Raw genomic sequence first — 6,000 nt, 5'->3', positions numbered from 1 at the left:
ACATTTTGAAGTACTTTTTCAAACATAGTAGTATACCCTATTCTCAGGTATATTTTTCTCAGCTATATTTTTCAACACGCTTTTATTATTTAATTTCTTTTGTCCGGTTCTTTAGTTTTTGCCATAATGAGATATCATGATGCATTTTTGACTATCAAACTGCAAGTTTGTACATAATTTTACAGAAACAGAGATGGCACATATAAGTATCGATAAAATTACTTTATTATGCGATTTACCCTACGTCAAATACCTGGAACCCAATTTTACTAACTTATAAAGGATATGATCCAACTTTAACCGAACGGCAGCTGGCTCGTCTTGTTAGAAAAATAGTAAAACGTCAACAATTACGTTTCGATTCGATTGCGAAACCACTTACAACTGAAGTCTTGTGATGAAATATCATCAACTGTTCCGTCTGCCAATTTGCCCTCCTGCAATACTTTTTTTTTATTTAATAAAAACTGAATACGAAATACTATTACTGGTTTTGCTTTTATGGTGTAAGGGTTTTCATTTATGTTTTTAGAATATATTTTCAAAATAATTTAAATGAATATCGATATAATTATTATAAGTGAAATATGACGTTCAACATTATTATTTCAGTACCTATGTTGGTAAGATTGACGGCTTAATGTTTTGCGATTGGCAATGGATTACTAGAATTGTTTTGACTTAGAAATATGTGATTTATTTCTGTTTATAAAAGTCCTCTCTTTTATCTCTTTAAACCAATAATAAATTGATTCTGTGGTCATTTGGGTCTTTGTATCTCTGTTTTGTGTTTGGGTTATCTGAGATTTTTTACGTAATCATTACAGTTAATATATACCTATGTTAGTTTTTTAAATCTGTCACTGGTATTTCATTTACTTTTATTTTCTCTTATTCCGTGTGAAATTTATACTTTTTGACGGTACCTACGTATAAATATTATTTCCATATTTGGTCATTTTCTATATTATTATTTTATTGCATGATAATTTATACTAATTATTTATGAATTAATAATATTAGAATGTAAAAAAAAAATCATTGACGCTTAAATTTAAGATATCGAATTAGATTGGTTACGTGCGAGTATGCAAAATCGGTAACATGTTTTAATTAGTAAATGATTACGTGAAATATATGTTACAGCCAAAGTAATAAATCCGGATATTATGATACTATCCAACCATAATAAAGAACAGTGACACGTTTAAAAAAAATAATTTTATAAATATTTTGGGTAGGTACGTTAAAAGGTACTTAAGTTAAAAAATATATACACGCTTCACTTTTATGTAGGTCAACAACAACAACAGTGAAGACGTAAACAAATAAAGGAAGTCGATTTATACTACTTTTAAATATCGTAAGATTTGAAAGTACTCAAATAAACGTAATTCAAATGACAGTATAATTAATAAGTTCTATCTAGCAGGCCTGAGGGAACTGGTAAAGGGGGTTATTAAAATACTTCAATGCATTTCTTAAGACTTCGAGTTTGGGCTCATTTGGTACGTTTTGCTGAGTCCAAGAACACAATTTATTATTTACCTATTTAACCATTGAAAATTTATTTTAACAAATCTGTTATAAATGGATTCCCTTTCATCGATTCTTTAAATTCAACACTAAGAAACACATAAAAGACTTTTTAAGATGTTTCGTAATTTCTGTAAAACATTGATTTAAAATATTTTTGTTACTTTCATTCTTTATTTCAGTAGTCTCATAAGATCAATTTTAAGTCTTCATGATACAGTATTGAATACAATACATATCTAATGGGAAATATGTAAGTCATATGTATTACATATGTAATTATGAAGTCGTATACATATATCCCCATAGTCCTTTCTCTCGTCCGTGCCATACTGACCCGACCGTGTTCTGCTAGTCACTATAATTCATTCCCAGAGTAGTATACTGCACATTTTTATTTTTCTTATATGTTAAATAGTACTAAATAACGTTATCTTAATAAGGTTAATTCATGTAATTAATTTAAGTACTTAACGCAATTTACATGTATAATAAAAACGGTATTTATAATACACATTTAACTCGGTAGCATAATGACTACGTGACTGATATCTTATAGAGATAAAACAGTTTGTATTACTTATAGAGATGCTCGCGGTATTGTAGAAACACCTATATTTGAAGTTTGACTTAGTTTTACATATTTACAAGGTCACTAGCGGCTTCTACTGGTAAAAAAAATCTTACCGCTTATGTAGCGAAACGATTATATAACACACACACACACTAACAAGGCCAAGATTAATAGTGATTTTGTTAATAATTGTACCCCTTCCCACATTTATTTTAGAACCAGTCCTTTGCCCAAAGGTTGTCTGGAAGAGATCGATGCTTTAGTGATAAGACCACATGTTGCACCTTATGCGACTTTTCTTTCAATCCAATTACAAATTTAGTTTTAAGTCTTTATCTGCAATAATAAGTAAATAAATAAATAGCCTATATATAATAAATTTTAAGCAAATGCATTCCATGTTAGACGGCGTCAGCACTTACCATAAGTTAAGATTACCATAAGTTCTAGTATCTAACCCTTCTGCAAATAATAAAAAAAATAACACAACGACCTTATTCCACGACAATTATACTCACAAATTAAGTATATTACAGTAGGTAATCCTCCCTCGCGTGCTTTGTTTTTGAAAGCGCAATCTTCTGTCAAGATTAACATGTTCTAACTACTGCGCATAGATATATCGATGTAGATGCATCGAACAAATTTGATTAAAACACTGATTATGTATTAATTGTAATGTAGTTCTGAGTACAATACAAATTAAAAATAATTATATTCAAATTGGACTGATGATGTGTATCCAATATTATATGTATTGGATCTTAAGGATTTCTAACGTCACTAGAATTATAATATGGTGGAAATGTGTTACATGACTTATATCTGGAGATAAAAAAATGACAACTTACAAGACTAGCATAGAAAACTATCTAAGCAATTAGCATTTCATCGTCAACAAAATAAAGGAGCACTATAAATTAAATATTTTTTTTTAATTTAATATACTGTAAAACGTATCTGATTTAATCATAATAATTACACACTCTTACCTTTTATGAAAATTACCGAAATAACTGTTTTGACCAGTAGCCTAGATAGATAGTATTAGATTCTTACAAAGAGCGTTCATGTAAGTAAGCCATTGTTATTTTTAAAGTATTATAATAGCTTATCTTTTCTATTTTATTACTATAAATATATTATGTCTGTTAAATTGTATAAATTAAATATTTTTGTAATTGACCAGACATATACCAAACAATCCAAACTTGCAATTGGATTCATTCATACCTAAATATTCCATATGCTAAGAGGATGATATTAGAATTTTTACTGTATCTTGTCGAAGATAATAGATAGAAGAACTGCTTAAGAACCGTGGTTACAGTTATTAACGCCTTGACTACGAAAAGCTTCGTATGAGATGCCTGTGTAGATGAGAAGCTGGTAAGGTACGTCTTATTTCAATCATATTGCTCAAAAGTAGGTAACTATGTATATAATTAAACAGCTTTTATTTCCTTAATAATAATGAAATAATCAAACAAAGAAACGATTTTCAACTGCCAATTAACAAGCGGCGGAATTTTTTATCGACACTATAATTATTATTGTATTCGAATATTACTGAGATATAACAATTTAATTATGACCTCTTTCATTTCTTTGTACAAAAATAGCAAAAGTGTATAACCGTTATGTATATTTTACGTTAAAGATAAGCGATACCGTAAGATTACATAGTATGGAATTATTTAAGAGGCGCAATTCATTATATTTAATTTATTTATTTCTGGAAAGCAGAAGAGCAAATCGACCACCTTATGGTAAGTATAGATCATTGCCGAGACTCTAGAACTGTGTATAAACAACACATAGTTACGATACCGTTAATGTGACGCGACTGTGGAAGAGGATGATTGATTTTAGGAAGATATGGAAAACAATTTAATATTTAAAGAAAGCTGATTTACACCTAACTGAAAAGACAATAGTTAACACTAAGCGGCGTATGATTTAACCACAAGTACCTTTTAAATTTTCCAATAATGTTTCATTTTATACATTATATTTCAAAATTTCTAACACAAAGCAATTATATGAAACAATATCAATAGCTTTAGTATGTAGGTCATTGCTGTGTAGTGGGCGTCAGGAAACTAGCCATAGGTATTACGTTAACTACCGGGTGAGTCCGTAAGAGTTAGACATTAGATCCCGCATGCTCCACTTGTAACACAATTAGCGGACTTGCCATTTGTGACAAATAGTGCAAAGATATTATGAGTATTGCCCTGTTATCTGACATATTATTGTAAAATATATGTATTATTATAAGTCACAACTCGAAGCCAGACAACTTTGCATTTAAGTATAGGTCGTAGCCGTGCTACGATATCATAAATTACGAACCTTAGTTTTACAAACCTTGGTGGTTTCAAAATAATAGTGGAAATACCAAATTTAAAATAAAATAAACAAAAAACAACTAGTACTGATTTTTTACGTGTACGTATATATAAAACACTTATTGTTGTTTTTGTAAACCATATTTTAGATTCGCCTTAATAACCGCTGGACAACAAGAATGAGAAAAAATTATGACATTAGTAAAACATCTCATCATGTTATTTTAAGCAGGAGTGTTATTTGAGATACGTTACAAGCTACTGTCACATTTTTTTCTCATAGCCAACGACGTCAGTGGAGACGCAGCCACCGTATCGTTAAAAGAACAAAATCCGCTAGATCGTCATTATTTAAATTTTCGCTGTACTAGTTATTCGTTTGTTCCGGTCTCCGCTTTTTGTCCCATTTCCATGTAGTTTGAAATTACGATTTGTTCGGTCAAAATTAGAGGCGTTCGTCCGTAGTGGATAACCGTGTGAACGGCCCGTTAAATAAACAGATCGAAACCAGCGGAGTCCAGGCGAACAAATATAATTATTTTAAATCGAAAATATCTATCTACTTCAATGGACGCAGATACAATTTAATCATTTTATATTATTTAGTAACTAAAACCTTACATAGGTATACCTACTAAGCTAAATAGTATTTAGGAGTGATTAGTTAAACGATACTATGATTTCCTCTTTCGAATGTCACAGAAATTCGAATTTAGTTAATAAACGTAATAGGTATATATCTATGAGATTATCTTAGTATCTTTTAAAAAATATTAAATATTCATATAGAGTATAAATACATAATAGAGACTGCAGTAAATAATGTTAATAAGTTAAGCCGAATTTATTACGTCTTTCGTTATTTAAAGATCAATGCATACTTAACTCTATATAATAGCGATCGGAACTAACAACTCATATGAGTGAAGCACGCGCCGTATCGAAGAATGATTTTCATGCACATCTTATATAGACGATTGTGTAACGGGCTCTCGACATTACTGTTTGTATCGATTTCGGTGGCCACGTCCAGTCGCGTCACGACAGCACGCGGAAGGTTTTAGATCATCAATCATAGGATTCGATTCGCGCGCCGTCGTAATGGCGGCAAAAACGCGTTGCCGGCACGCGCTAGTCGAACATTTCCCTAATGCTTTCAATGCTGCTCGTAAGCGAAGAATTCACAATAAATTGATCATTTTCTCTATTCCGGTATGCTATGACAAGCGGCATTGTACATATTATGTTGTTAAATGCAAACTTAAACTAAATAATATTGTTTGAATGATATACTTTTATGATGAAACTAGAGCCGAGATTAAGCCGATTTTAAACAAAGTTGGGTAGTTCAAATTTGGGCAGTCAACACATAAGTGATCATGTGCGTAATTTGTGTTAAATATTTGTATTGTGTTCGGGTATGGAAGAAAATATCGCAATATTACTGTAATGTATTCTTATGTACTAGAGAAAAAGGAAAAGTGTGAGAATAAGCTCCAAAGGATCGCAAATAGAACAGGTGAGGTATATTGCAAATAG

Source organism: Vanessa tameamea, chromosome 16, assembly GCF_037043105.1.
Source record: "Vanessa tameamea isolate UH-Manoa-2023 chromosome 16, ilVanTame1 primary haplotype, whole genome shotgun sequence".
Classification (NCBI taxonomy): Eukaryota; Metazoa; Arthropoda; class Insecta; order Lepidoptera; family Nymphalidae; genus Vanessa; species Vanessa tameamea.
The sequence above is the reverse complement of the archived record's forward strand: the minus strand, read 5'-3'. Positions refer to the sequence as shown.